The sequence below is a fragment of the Lepus europaeus genome, chromosome X (assembly GCF_033115175.1).
Source record: "Lepus europaeus isolate LE1 chromosome X, mLepTim1.pri, whole genome shotgun sequence".
NCBI lineage: Eukaryota > Metazoa > Chordata > Mammalia > Lagomorpha > Leporidae > Lepus > Lepus europaeus.
The window spans coordinates 100,642,363-100,658,218 of NC_084850.1; the positions used below are offsets into that span (position 1 = coordinate 100,642,363).

The following is a 15,856-nucleotide window of genomic DNA, read 5'->3' on the forward strand; positions in this document are numbered from 1 at the left end:
TATAGTTCAGCTTTTTTTGTGAAATAAAAAAAGCATAGGTATGGGGGGGACACAGAACTCACAAACATAAAAACCTTAGGGGCTTTGGGAGAAACCTAAGTCCATCATAGGAGCCTAGTTGGAGGACTCATATTTTTACAGAAGAAAAATACAGTGCAGATATCTCTAGGGCTTTTAGAGAAGGAATCCTACTTTGGGAAGTAACCTGGGGGAGGGGTCACAGTGCCAGGTATAGGGTTGATGGGACAGTGATCACTGCCGAGGGCCTTGGAATGGATCTTGCTGTCACACAAGGCAGGTAGTAGAGAGTGGGACAACAAAAAGTAATCAAGGCGCCAACCAACGTTCTTGGACCGGGCATTCATCATGTAAAGTCCAAAAGGTATAGGCATAGGCAGTGTCAGGGTAGAGGTGCTGAAAGCTGTCGGTCAGTGGCACAGCCTGCAGCAATTCCCCAAAGCCTTGGCGCTCCTGTGGAGTGAAGCCAGCATTCTTTTTGTTCCCCTAGGGATTGTGAAGGTCAATTTCTTCATGCGCCACGTTGAGGTCCCCACATAGTACAAGAGGCTTGCGGGAAGCCAGGCCCTTCAGGAACTTTCGGAAGGCTTTGTCCCAGCGCTGGCGGTACTCCAACCTTACCAGACCACGACCCACGTTAGGCACGTAGGCTGTTACCAGCACGAATGCATCAAATTCAGCCACAATCACCCGGCCTTCCTGATCGTGTTCTTCCTCACCAATGCCGTAGGAGACCTTGAGCGGGCACTGGCGGGAAAGGAGGCCCACCCCACTGTATCCTGCCTTGTCTGAAGGAGCTGACCAGTACTGGTGAGGTAATCCAGGCAGCTCCTGAAGTTCAGCTGGCAGCTTGTTCTCTGAACACTTGGCTTCCTGGAGGCACAGAATATCTGGGGCTTCTTCCTTTATCCAATCTAAGCCTTTCTTCTTAATCCAGGCTCGAAGCCCATCCACGTTCCAGGAGCAGATCTTCAGTGTGGCAGCTTTGCCGCTAGGTGAGGTTTTCTGGTCTGGGGGGTCCTCATACAGCACGGCGCCCTCTCCTGCTGACTCTTTTTCATTTTTCTTCGCTCCCATCTTAGCCTTCTTGGTCTCTGGCTCCGTCTTGGGCTCCTCCCCATCTTCTGCCGCGGCCCCCTTCTTCCCTCACTTTGGCATGCCTGTAACAATCGCCCTGCACCCGAACCGCGTTGACCACCGAAGCAGTGTCTTCACCACGATGCCCGAGCACAAAGAATGGAGCACGCTGGATGCCCACGTGAGTAACTCCTCCTCTGTCTTTTTATTTAACATATTGATTTCTTAATTTCTAATATTTCAGTTTGATTTCCCTTCAAAATCTCTATTTCCCATCAAAATTTTTCAGCCATGTCACGTATGGATTTCTTTAACTCATGCATTTTTTTCCTTTGTGCTTTTGAGTAATCTTATGATCATTCTTTTGAAATCCTTTTCAGCATTTCATCAGTCTCTTCATCTTCACATGCTAATGTTGAAGTGTTGTTGTGTTCCTTTTGGGGAGTGATGTTGTCTTCCTTGTTCATGTTTCTTGTATTTCAAGGTTTATTTTTAGGCCTTTGTGGAACTACTTGTTGGTTTTTCTCCTCTGATGATTTTTATCTTTGAAAAAATGCCTCTGTTGCTTAGTGGAGTGTCTACCCCTTCAGTGGATTTTCAGAGGCATGGGCTGCATGGAGTCATTGCTCAAAGGTGGGGCAGGAGTCCATAGGGACACCCCAGTTGGGCATGGCAGAGCTCTATTGAAGCAGGGAGGAGGGTATGGTCATGTTGCCTGGTATTATCACAGCCTCACCTCTTCTCTGCCAAGGGTGAGCCCACAGTGGCTGCACATCCCACCCATGCAGACACATGAACCACACAAAAGATCTCTGCATTCCTCATTGTGAGCACAGAGCCCTCTGCAATGGCCCATTCCAAGCACTCAGAGAGCTCTGAGCCTCCAAAGCCAGACACAGTGATTGCCTGGAGACCCAGCTATACCCCATGCTCTATCATATAGTCACAGAATTCCCACGGTCATAGCATGCAGGGCTCCCACAGTCACAAGGGGCAGGGAATCTACTCTCAGCCCCATGAGCCTGTCCCATCGGTGGAAAGAGCTGAGGCATTCTCAGAGCCAGCTGCCTGTCAGTGCTCCACCTTGGCTGTTTGAATCCAGATACCCATGATAGAGTGAGGGGATGGGAGCATCTCACCGGCCTAAGTGTGTACCCTGCCCCCTCTCAACCCTCCAGACCAGACTCAAAGTCAGTGGGGACTGTAGATTTATCCCTCCGGTGAAAGTCCCCAGTCGCATGTGTGCCACAGCAGCTTCTACTTGCCTTGTTAAGATGGTGCTTCCTGGGGCTGGGGCTGTGGTGCAACAGGTTAAGCCACCACCTGCAGGGCTGGCATCCCAGTTCAAGTACCAGCTACACCACTTCACATCTAGCTGCCTGCTAATGGCCTGGGAAAGCAGCCAAAGATGGCCCAAATCCTTGGGCTTCTACCACCACCCATGTGGGAGACCCAGAGGAAGTTCCTGGCTCCTGGCTTGAATCTGGCCCAGCCCTGGTCATTGAGGCCATTTGGTGACTGAACCCCCAGGTAGGAGATTTCTCTGTGTGTGTCTCCCCTTCTCTCTCTGTAAGTCTGACTTTCAAATAAATAAATCTTTGGGGAAAAATGATGCTTCCTCCCTGCTAGTCACCGGGTGCCTTGTAGGGGGATTTGAAGAAAGAAATGTGCTCTCCCTTCACAGGTTTAGGTGGGCACCCTGCACCCTGCTAGCACTCCAGACTGGGCTCAAAGTCAGTGCTACTGCAGACTCCTGTCACCTGGCCCTAAGAGGATGGCGACTCTTCCATCCCCGGCTGGGGGATCGCCAGCAGTGCCCCTGCTTGCTGCTGTGCGTTTGTACTGTCCATGCTGCCCTAGCGCGTCTCTCTTCTTTCTGTAGAATTTCCACTGCTGACGTCTCTCCAACCTCCCCTGGGAATGCAGTTCCTCCCCTTTTCTTCTGTTATCTTCCTGTGGTCAAAATCTGCACATCTGTTCCCTATTCAGCCATCTTGGATTCCCTTGTTTTTCAAAGTCTGTCCTTCATCAGTGTGATTTATGTGGCTCCAGCCAAAGCATCTAAGATTGGGGCAGGGAGGGGGAGGCCAGAGTTTCCTTCCCCTACATTGCATTGCTGCAGGCTCCATACCAGCAGCACAGTCCTCAGCACAGATTCCTCAGGGCATATGCAAACAAGCCTGAGATCAGGTTTCACACAGATCTCTCACTGCCTCAAAAAGATTCTCTCAGAAACTGGATACCTATGGAAGTGAAGACAAAGATCTAATGTCCAGTTCAAACATTCAGGAGGGAGCTTAAGTTTTTTTTTTAACTTCCTCAGTGAAACTTACAGAAAACTGCAATGTGATTCTCTATCATGTACCACGCATTTTCCCCTCAAGTGAAATTTTGTCATCTCTGAAATTCTCTATAATTTTGGGATTTTTTAATTACTTGTGATAATTTTGTGGCTTCAGTTGAATGAACTCACACTTCCCACGAATAGTGTCCGTGGTGGAAATGTACCCTCAGCTCCAGCCCGGAGTGATCAAGGAAGACTCCCTTAAAGAAGTGTGTTATAAGTTGAACATCATTTGGCTCCCAAAATCCTCTGGGAGTTTAAACTCCAAAACCATAAGTTAATGCTACTAAGAAGACTGGAGGCAATCCAATTACAGCGTTTGGGAAGTGAGCCTACTAGGAGGTCCTTGAGTCATCAGGGCAGTTCTTACAGGAGGGCTGGTTATAAAATTTGAGTTGGGTCTAACCACTCTACTTCCTGGCTCACCATGTGATCTCCCTCTACATACACTCCACATTGTCATCATTCAGTCACACCAGATGGCCAAACCAATGGGGCCACCCAGTCTTGGACTGCGAACCTCTAAAACCATGAGCCAAAATAAACCTCCTTCCCTCATAAGAAGTTTCACTAGGTACTTGACCTTAGTGACAGAAAGTTGACTAATACAGGGTGACAGTGGAAAGAAGTGGCCATCAAAGAAGGATGTACTTTTCTCTAAAGGGAGGTGAGACCTTCTACTTTGCTTTATGGCCTTGTCTAAACACTGACAGAGACTGTGGATTCAGAAGGCTTCCATAGCCTAGGCAGCTCATGTCAAGAGCCTCAGGTGGCTACTGATTTCATACATAAGAGTGTTAACTGTTAAATTAACGACAGGAGTCAGTGTGCACTTACTCCCCATGCAGAACCTCTGTCCTCAATGAGTTGTATTATGAGAATTAATTGTAAAACCAGTTCTCAGTTTGTGTGTGTGTGTGCAAATTATTAAAATCCTTACTTAGTATAGAGTTGGTCTTCTGTGTACAAAGTTAATTGAAAATGAATCTTAATGGAGAATGGGACTGGCAAGGGGAGAGGGAGGAGGAAGAAAGGTGGGAGTAGGGGTGGGAGGGTGGGTATGGTAGGAAGAAACACTATATTCCTAAATTTGTACTTATGAGATTTGTACTCATTAAATAAAAGGTTTATTTGGGGGAAAATACAGGGTGACACTATTACTGAAAACCCCAAAGCTGGTTGGAGGAGTCGCTATAGGGCCCCCAAAACTCAGTCCATTTGCCTGATGTGCACAAGCCAATCACTGACACTAGGGTGGTAGAAGAAAGCAGGTGTTTCTTACTAAGTACAGAACAAGAAGCTAGAAGCTATCCCTTAATTCCCAGATTCCTTGAGAGTTTGGGGTACAGGCTTTTACAAATTGAAGTTGGGGCTTAGAGGTGCATATTTAACTCATGTCCAAGTTCCTGGCTGGTCTGATCATCCTGCAATTGGTCACTGATACCATGTTCTTTAGGGAATTTTTATGGTGGCAAAGGAGACACCAGTCAATCTAGGGGCTATATTTAGGTGGTAGTTATATTTTGCTTGGAGCCTGGGGTTCAAGACTGCATATCAATGTTATCCACTGGGGAGATAAATGACCTCATGAGTCTTGTGTTCAGGGACCTTGTAGGACTGGCTGCACCACTCACTTAATTCAGTGACCTAATATTAGTAAGAAGTTGATTTTCAATTATAAAAGCAGGGAAGGAAACTCTAAGCTAAGGGAGCGAGGTGGGAACACCATGGGAAACTAGGACCTGATGGTATCTGAATTCAAGACACTATACAGGGACTTGGTTTCAACAATTGAGCAGATACCAGAATGAAGTGATAAGGAAGCACTGCTACACCAGCATTGCTACAGTAATCTTCATTCTTTGTAGGAATGGAGTGCTCTTTTAGTATTTTTCTGTGTTTTATTTTTCTAAAGAAATCCTGTGCTTCTTGAAAATGAAAAAATAAAGAAGGAAAATTAGAATGTTGAACCATTAATGGTATTCTCAATTCAGCATATAAATTTTCTCTCAAACAGGAATGGGTGAATGGGATATATATTTATTTGAAATTATTTTGGTGAGGCATGTCTAGATCATCTTAGTGGTTTAGAGATTGTTGTGATTGTGCCTGATGCTTTTGTGAAAAGTGGGTTATTTACAAAATAAATCTTCCCAACCGGATCCAGCTGCTCATGTGAGGCTTAAACAGGAAAACACTGCAAGAAGAATTATATTAATGTCTTTGACTCCTCACTGCCATTTATTTTTTTAAATATTTATTTTATTTATTTGAAAGACAGAGTTACAGAGAGAGGTAGAGACAGAGAGAGGTCGTCCATCCACTGGTTCACTCCCCAATTGGCTGCAATGGCTGGAGCTGTGTCGGTCTGAAACCAGGAGCCAGGTGCTTCCTCCAGGTCTCCCACGTGGGTGCAGGGACCCAAGGATTTGGACCATCTTCTACTGCTTTCCCAGGCCATAGCAGAGAGCTGGATAGGAAGTGGAACATCCGGGACTAGAACCAGCTCCCATATGGGATGCCAGCACTGCAGGCCAGGGAGTTAACCCACAGCGCCACAGCACCGGCCCCTCCTCATTGCCCTTTATAAACCATGGGGGATCTCTTTCCTTTACCTGCCTTAGGTTCTATGGCTGGGGTCTTGCAGATCAAACTGAAAAAAGTGCATATTAAGAAGAGAAAAATCTGTCTAGCTGAATACTTATGCTCAGGAGTTTCACAAAGAATTGAGACTGAAGGAGGCAGCCAGATGGTTGAGATATATATACACCATCTTAGGCTAAACAGAGAAAAAGGAGGAGGGGGAGCTTCTTGGTAAGGGAAGCAGATTATGAGAAAAGGGAAGAGAGGAAATATGTAGTTAGTACAAGTTGTGTTATTATGCAGATGAAAGATAAAAGTCTGTCAGGTGAGTTGTCTCTAGGGCCAGCGCTGTGGGGTTGCAGGTGAAGCCACCACTTGCCTTGCTGGCATCCCATATGGACATCGGTTCAAGTCCCAGCTACTCCACTTCCCATCCAGTTCTCTGCTATGGGCTGGGAAAGCAGTGGACGATGGCCCAAGTCCTTGGAACCCTGCACCCATGTGGGAGACCCAGAAGAAGCTCCTGGCTTCTGGCTTTGGATGAGCCCAGCTCCGGCAGTTGTGGCTATTTGGGGAGTGAACCAGTGGATGGAAGACCTCTCTCTCTCTCTCTCTCTCTCTCTCTCAGTTGCCCATGACCAGCTGCCATGGCAAGAGCTATGGTTCATCCCACAAATCTCCTTCTTTGAAGTCACCCTTCGGTCCCCCAGAATTTTGGAGACATGCAGCTCCTCGACCCCATGTGAAATAAATCCATGTGGCACAAGGGGTAGACTTTGCAGACACAAACATGTGCCACTCAAGCCTTCCAAGTAAATCTGCCTCAGCTTCAGAGAACTACCTGCCTGAGGTCACACCATTCCCAGAACAGCCCACGAGCAATGACTGAGCCAGGTTGAGCAGAATAAAGGCCCTGGTCCAAAACAAGATGCTCTCATCGGCAATACTTACTGCAACGGACTGAGTACTTGTGTCCCTCCATGCCCGCCAGATTCATATGTTGAAACCCTAATCCCAATGTGACAGTGCTAGAAGGCCAGGCCTATGGGAGATAATGAGGTCATGAGGGCAGAGTCCCCATGAATGGAATTGGTACCCTTGAATGAAGCCAGGGAACATGTTAGCTCTCTTTCTGCCACGTGAAGATACAACGAGAAGTCAACAGTCAGCAACCCAGAAGAGGGCCCTCACAAGAACACGGCCATGCTGGCACCTTGATCTTGGATTTCCACCCTCCAGAAGAGTGAGAAATAAGTACAAGTTGAGAATCCCTAATCTGAAATTCCAAATTCCAAAATGCTCCAAAATCCGAAATATATTTGAGTGTCCAGATGATGCCATAAGAGGGAAATTCCACACTGGACCTCATGTGACAGTTCCCAGTCAAAATACAGGCACACTAAAAACATTGTATATAGTTACCTTCAAGGGGCCCGCAATGTGGCGCAGAGAGTCAAGTCGCCACTTGCAATGCCAGCATCCCATATTGGAGTGCCCATTCAAATATCAGCTGCTATGTTTCTGATCCAGCTTGCTGTTAATGAGCCTGGGAAGATGGAGACCTGGATGGAGTTCTTGGCTCCCAACTTTGGCCTAGCCCTGCCCTGGCTGTTGTGGCTCTTTGAGGAATGAACCAGTGGATGGAAGATCTCTTTCTGTCTCTTCCCCTTCTCTGTATTTCAAATAAATAAATAAACTCTTCTTTTAAGATTTACAGAGGTCGGGGGGATGACCACAATGGCCAGGACTGGGCCAGGCCAAAGCCAAGAGCCAGGAGAATCACCTGGGTTTGCCATGTAGGTGCAGGGGCCCAAGCACTTGGGCCATCTTCCGCCACTTTCCCAGGCACAGCAGCAGAGAGCTGGATTGGAAGTGGAGCAGCTGGGACTCAGCCGGTGCCTATTTGGGATGCTGGCACTACAGGCAGCACCTTTATCTGTTACACCACAACACTGGCCCCAGTAAACTTTTTTTTAAAAGTTACGTTAAGGGGCCGGCGATGTGGTGTAGCGGGGAAAGCTGCTGCCTTCAGTGCCGGCATCCCACACGGGCGCTGGTTCGAGTCCCAGTTGTTCTTCTTCCGATCTAGCTCTCTGCTGTGGCCTGGGAAAGCAGTGGAAGATGGTCCAAGTGCTTGGGCCCCTGCACCCATGTGGGAGACCTGGAGGAAGCTCCTGGCTTCAGATCAGTGCAGCTCCGGCCATAGCGGCCAACTGGGGAGTGAACCAGCGGATGGAAGACCCCTCTCTCTCTGTCTCTCTCTCTCTCTCTCTCTCTCTCTCTCTCTGCCTCTCCTTCTCTCTGTGTGTAACTCTTTCAAATAAATAAATAAATCTTTAAAAAAAAGTTACCTTAAGTCGACAGCCATACCACCCTGTACGTGCCTGATCTCGTCTAAAAGTTACCTTAAGGCTATGTGTATAAGATGTATATGAAACTTAAATGGGGCCAGCACCGCGGCTCAATAGGCTAATCCTCCGCCTTGCGGCACTGGCACTCCGGGTTCTAGTCCCAGTTGGGGCGCCGGATTCTGTCCCGGTCACTCCTCTTCCAGTCCATCTCTCTGCTGTGGCCCGGGAGTGCAGTGGAGGATGGCCCAGGTCCTTGGGCCCTGCACCCGCATGGGAGACCAGAAGCACCTGGCTCCTGGCTTCCAATCAGCGCAGTGCGCCGGCTGCAGCGCGCCGGCCGCAGCGGCCATTGGAGAGTGAACCAACAGTAAAAGGAAGACCTTTCTCTCTGTCTCTCTCTCACGGTCCACTCTGCCTGTCAAAAAATAAAAAAATAAAAATAAAAAAGAAACTTAAATGAATTTTACATTTAGACTTGGGTCCCATCCCCAGCATATCTCATTATGTATATGCAAATATTCCAAAGTCAGAGGAAAAAATCCAAAACACTTCTGGCCCTAAGCATTGCAGATGAGAGATACTCAACCTGTGCTTGTTGTGTAAGGCTCCCAGTCTGTGGTGGTATAGCAGCCCAAGCTAAGACACTTACTCTAGAGTTCCCACCTGGATTGATTACTGGGGTCTCCATTGAGGCTCTATTTCTCTCTCTGCCTGGTTCCACTTCTGTCCGCTTCCCCTCACAAATGTTGGTTCTAAATAAGCATATTGCCCCCAAGTCCCAACTCAGAAACTGTTTCCAGAGAATGGACCTTGTGACATGTTCAATCTGTCTTTGCATCAGAACCACATTTGTGGCTTTTTTTCAATTGTATTTTAACAGAAATTTCCCAGGAGGCTATCAGCAGAAATGTTAGCTGCACAAGCCCCAGCCCATCCTCTGCTCCTCTCTCAAGAGCATAAACAGGGACTTGGATCAGAAGTGGAGCAGCCAGAACTCAAACTGGCACTCAGACAGCAGCGTAACCTGCTGTGCCCCAACTAAGAGCTGTGTATGGTCAGTTGATATCTTTACTTTTATACTAGCCAAACTGTGACTTTCTGGATACTTTTGCTTGGGAACCTGTTGAGGATCTCCCACAGAGAGGGAAGTTACAATAAGGTTGAAAAGGCAAGGGAGCACTCTCAGTAACATTGTAAAACAAGAGTGTTCCTTCAAGCTTTTCCCTTCTCAGGCACCCTCTCTGCACCCACCATGTGAACTTCACGGTGACCTGGGTCCCCAGCTAACCTCCAGGACTTTTCCCATCCATCCATCATCCCTACCTTGTCCACTAAAAGGGATTCATTCTTCATTACCCCTCTGGGTGTCATCCGCTTAGACATGCACTAAATAACTCACTAATCTGATCAATCAGGCTATTAATAGCTGCTGATAGCAATGTGAAAGGTCCATTCCTTGGATTTCTCCAAAAGAAAAGTATAACATGGGAATTTTAGGGCTAGCAAGTAGAGGCAACCGCAAATTATGACTGCTCAGCAGGTACTTTGATATGGAAAGAGAGTGAGAGAAGCTCAGAATGGAATTTTTTTTTTAAGATTTATTTATTTATTTATTTATTTATTTGAAAACAGAGTTACAGAGAGGCAGAGAGAGAGAGGGTGGGGGAGAGAGGAGTCTTCCATTCCCTGGTTCACTCCTCAATTGGCCGCAATGGCCAAAGCTGTGCAGATCTGAAGCCAGGATCCAGGAGCTTCTTCCGGGTCTCTCACATGAGTGCAGGGACCCAAGGACTAGCCAAACTGTGACTTTCTGGATACTTTTCCTTGCGAACATGTTGAGGATCTCCCACAGAGGGAAGCTATAGTAAGGTTGAAAAGGCAAGGGAGCCTTTTCTACAGCTTTCCCAGGCCATAGCAGAGAGCTGAATCAGAAGTGGAGCAGCCGGGACTCGAACCGGTGCCCATATGGGATGCTAGCAGTGCAGGCGGCGGCATTACTCGCTACGCCTCAGCACCGGCCCTCAGAATGGAATTGTAAAAAAGCACCACACTGCCCCCAGAGCCCTCAGCAGGCAGGAACTACTGACCTAGGCTACTCCAAGCGCTGCAGAAATGGGGACAGGACCAAGGAGGAGAGTGAGACTGCTCTGGCTATCTTCTTAGGAGTTTTGACTCTCATATTCCAAGAAAATTCCCCACAAGGAGTCCATTTAAATGCACTGATTTTCCAGTTTCCTATGCTTGCTGTGGAGAAATCGGCTTCAGGTGAATATCAGCATCCCAATGAAAAGGAACAGGAGGCATTCAAATTCCTGACAAAAAAGAAAAGGAAATTGAATAATGAAGGCTGTGCACATGGAACCCTTTCTCAGTGTGGTGACCAAGACCAACACAGCCAGCGAACTGTATTCAAACACTTTCAGGAGGGGCCAGTGCTGAGGCGTAGCGGGTAAAGCCACTGCCTGCAGAGACAGCATCCCATATGGGCGCCGGTTCCAGGCCCGGCTGGTCCACTTCTGATCGAGCTCTCTGCCATGGCCTGCAAAAGCAATAGAAGATGGCCCAAGTCCTTGGGCCCCTACACCCGCATGGGAGACCTGGAAGAATCTCCTGGCTCCTGGCTTTGGATCGGCGCAGCTCCAGCCGTTGCAACCAATTGGAGAGTGAAACAGTGGATGGAAGACCTCTCTCTCTCTCTCTCTCTCTCTCTCTCTCTCTCTGCCTCTCCTTCTCTCTGTGTGTAACTCTGACATTCAAATAAATAAATCTTAAAAAAAAACACTTTCGGGAAGAATACTTCTCTCCATGGGCTATCAGTTTGATTGAGTTGTGTTTATTTGTGAATGCTTGTATTCACTTTTAGGGTTTGCTTTTTCACTTCCTATACTTTTATTTTTTTACTGTGCAGCTTTTCCCACTTCCCTTTGCATCACAAGAAGAGATGTTGAAATACATGACTATGCTGTAAACATCAATTAGTGTTACCTTTATTAAACTTCACTTGAGACACTTGACAGAATTCTAGAATCAACAGGAAAAAGAAAACTTAAATGGGAAACTATTTAATTGAAAAAGTAACAACCTCTGTGGGCTCTAAGTGATTCCTGCTCTGTGGTCCTGGGGTCAGGGACGGACACACACACACATACACACACACCAGGGCAGGATTTCGTCTCAATAAAGAGACTTCTGTGAAGTTTTCCTAACTCCCAAATCCAAGGGTGCGATCTTCGCAGTAGGCAAAATGGATGAATGCCCTGCAAGAATGACTGAGTGGCCAGCGCCATGGCTTAACAGGCTAATCCTCCACCTTGCGGCGCTGGCACACCAGGTTCTAGTCCCGGTTGGGGCGCCGGATTCTATCCCGGTTGCCCCTCTTCCAGGCCAGCTCTCTGCTATGGCCCAGGAGTGCAGTGGAGGATGGCCCAAGTGCTTGGGCCCTGCACCCGCAAGGGAGACCAGGAGAAGCACCTGGCTCCTGGCTTCAGATCGGCACGATGCGCCGGCCGCAGCGGCCATTGGAGGGTGAACCAACGGAAAAAAGGAAGACCTCTCTCTCTATCTCTCTCCCTCACTATCCACTCTGCCTGTCAAAAAAAAAAAAAAAAAAAAGAATGACTGAGTGCAGTGGAGGCAGAGGGTCCTGCTGGGCTTGTGACTGAGTTTAGGGATGAATGGGAAACACAAGGTTAGCCATCATCACCTGTGCACTAGGTGGCAGAGCATGGGTACGAGCCAGTGATTTCTGAATTCTGCCAGCAAAGTTAACCATATCCGGCCCCTTTGACAAGTGAACAGACTCAAGGATGAATACAGGACTCTTAACCGCTGTTCTGTATCCCGGAAGCCCCGCGCTTATAGCTGGGAATTCTGGGCAAGCAACCAGTCTGCACTGAACCAGGGGTCCATTGGAGCTCGGCGAACAAAGGAAAAGCTTAGGGGAGGAGAAAGCTCACATGACTAATCAGATCTCAGAACGCGCCTTGAGACCCATCCCCCTCTTCCTTGGATCCAATCGCGCATCTGCTGAAGTCAGAGACAGGGGACGCCTTGTCCGAATTCCAGTAGAACCTGGGCTGCCGGGGAGACCATGGGATCTGGCCAATCCTGAGGGTGGGACTCAAAATGCCCCCTGGCCTGCCTTCTAAAGAACCTGAAGCAACTGGGACTGGCGCAGGACCTACAGTGTAAACGCCTAATCTTCTACTCCACCCAGGCATGGCCTAATTACCTTGAGAATTTCTGCCGCAGGGAGAGAAAATGGTCAGAGGTCCCATACGTCCAGGCTTTCTGGGACCTCCACTCCTGTCCTACTCCCTTCTTCCCTACTTTCCTCTCTGCCTACTCCACGGCCCAGGTCTTGCTGGCCAAGATCTGGCCCCCACCTTCTAAGGACACCTCTTCTGTGTTACTGCCAAACTCTCCACCCTCCACCTTTTCGGACCCTCCTGAGTTCCTGGGGACCCCGTAGCTAGCCAGGAACCTCCCACCCCCATATGCGCATTCTTCCGCCCCACCATCATGTCCTGCCCCTCCCTCTGGCTCCTGGCCGCCATGTTCTGTTCCGCCCCCTGAAACCCATCCTTCATCTAATCCGTACCTTCTGCTCTCTGGCCCAGGTCCTATTGGCCTCCAAAGTTTCCACAAGAGGCCAAGGGCCTAAGCCAAAACCTCCACCTTCCAACTCTTCACTATCTCACTGTACTTCCCCCTCCCACCTAGGAATTTGGACTTTATCTTAGAACCAGGCCTGGTCCAAAGTCTACTCTCTCTGTCTTATCAGTTTGGGAATGATTGTCTCCATGCTTTTACTCTCCAGCCCCTGTTCACTAACTGGTCTTTTGTCCCTCTCTTGTCCCAGTCTTACCATAAGAATAGCAATGGAGTGGTAATCCCATCCTTTTGGGCTCCCTGCTTATTGAGAAACAAATGAGGTATCCCACTCTTCTGATGGCTCTTTGTTTTATCATGAGCAAGCCAGACAGGAAAATCAGGTTTTCTGACCTCCACTTCTTGTCCTTGGTGCATTGAACTCTGGCCTATCATCACCTTTGGGAACTGTGGACGCTGCTTGAACTCTTGTTTCAGAAGCAGCCCCATGTGGCTGACTGTTGACTATGACATAATGGGCCTAAGGTGTTCTTAGGAATAAGGCAACTGTAACTAGACACTGAGTTTGAAGGAATTTCTCTTTGAATCTAGGACGATCACTACCTTTAAAAATATTGCTTTGTAACTTGCTGAACTTCTTTTGCAATTTATTTTAACAGGTTTCTGGGTAATCAGTACTCAATGAAACAGCAATGGGTAATTAGTACTTGTTTTAGATGAATGAAATTTTAATTTTAATTGAATTCAGATAGAGATATATAATATCAGCATCCTAAGTCATTTAGGTGTAACTGCTAATTTAAATTGGGTAAAGGCAAATGAGATAAATGTGTCTAAATGTAAACTTTGGTACTCAGCATGTTATATTCTATAGAAAAGTATTTGGATTTGTTTAACAAATATGTTTTCATAAACTAATCTGATTCTCTGTTAAAACAATGAGTTAAAGTAATATATTATGTTCTCTTGATGTCTCTGTTAAATTCTAATTGTTTGAAAACAGCTGAGTTTTATTAAGAGCTATGAGTTATTTAAATATGTGCTTATTTTCAAACATTTGAATAATCACCTTGTAACAATAATAAAATTTGGTCTATACTATGTCATGATGTTAAGGAATCTTATTTCAACCAGATATTTTGGATTTTGAGCCTTCTTGGCATCCTTGACAGGCATTCAAAAAATCAAAGTTTCAAAAAATTTGGACTCTGAAATTTCCAGTAAATTTTGGACTTCGGTTTTTCCAGTTTGGGCCCAACTGGAAAAAATCGAAGGACATATATATGTCTCTCATCTTATAGAGACACCAACTAATCAGGCTATTTGGACAATATTAGAAGTACTGTCAAGATGTCAAGTGGTGCTAAATTTTAAGTTTCTATAATATAAAATGGTATTGATACAAATGTCTGAGAATTTAAAAGTCTAATGATCTTGTGATAGTTATCTTAATGAGAAAGCCCCAGAGGCCTAAAAGGGTTAAATGCTTTGTAAAATCGTACAGGTGCTTTTAAAAATACTGTGTGAAGTAAGCAAGTGCCTCTTGTTGGTTGATGAGTTTATAATTTTAAACGTGGCAACTTAAAGTCTTTTGTCATCCACAGTTGTATATATCACATTTGCTGCTCATAAAACTAAAACATTGTTGGTTCTGTGTTTAGTGTCCTCATACAGGTTCCGATGGACTTTTTTCCAGCCACTTCTATTGTATTCAGTACTTTGGAATGGCTCTGTAAACAGATGAAGACAATAAATTTAAACAGCTAAAATTAATCAAGGATGGCCGGTGCCATGGCTCACTAGGCTAATCCTCCGCCTGCGGTGTCAGCACACCAGGTTCTAGTCCCGGTCGGGGCACCAGATTCTGTCCCGGTACCCCTCTTCCAGTCCAGCTCTCTGCTGTGGCCCGGGAAAGCAGTGGAGGATGGCCCAAATGCTTGGGCCCTGCACCCCATGGGCGACCAGGAGAAGCACCTGGCTCCTGGCTTTGGATCAGCGCGGTGCGCCGGCCGCAGTGGCCATTGGAGGGTGAACCAACGGTAAAGGAAGACCTTTCTCTCTGTCTCTCTCACTGTCCACTCTGCCTGTCAAAAAAAAAATTAATCAAGGATACAATTTGATTCATGTGACCTGGACCTCTGTATTAGATGTTTTAAACTTTTTGGTAGAAAGAAACTAGGAACATTTTATATGCTTGTTCTTGAATTTGCTGGTTAAACAAGCTACACCATGTTCGATATTTAAGAGATGTTTCCAAATAAATGTATTCTTAAAATTTATAGAAGGCATTGGACCTTCTGGTAAATGTTTTCTTAAGTTGTCATTTAATGGTTGAAACTATTTGCTAAATTTTCATTTGATATTGCTATTGTCAGTAAGCGATCTGGGACTGGCTCCCTCATTTCTCTATTCTAAGCCTGATTTGTTCTTTCATTTCTCTATTATCTTCAAGGTAGGAAACTAATTCTATTCTGAAGGACTCTCCAAGGTGCACAATTTGATTTTTAGACCTTATAAAAGGGATGGCTAACATTTTTCTGTAATAGCATAGCCAAAATGAAAGCTTAAATTATAATTTCATCGCTAGATTTACTTCGCCATCAGCGAAGTAAACAGTAAACAGGGAAAACCTCCCTTTCAGACCAAACAGAAAGAAAGTTTTAAAGTGGGAACATAGTTTTCCTTATGGGCATGTCTACCTCAGAAAAACCACTACAGAACATGCCTGTGACTATAGATTTCTAGTTTGGGCCACAACGATTAGAGATTGAGACATCGCCCCATGCCAGCAAAGAGAACCTCATCATCCCCAATCAGCAGGAAGTAGCCAGCGAGACTCATCATCGCCCCCTTTCCTATCATCAAAAGGTTG

The 15,856-nt window shown here is 46.5% G+C and overlaps 1 pseudogene; it reads right to left on the minus strand.

The window, feature by feature from the left end:
* Nucleotides 1-217: 217 nt before the first annotated feature.
* Nucleotides 218-1,176, minus strand: LOC133753257 (DNA-(apurinic or apyrimidinic site) endonuclease-like; annotated as a pseudogene).
* Between the last annotated feature and the right edge of the window lie 14,680 nt (nucleotides 1,177-15,856).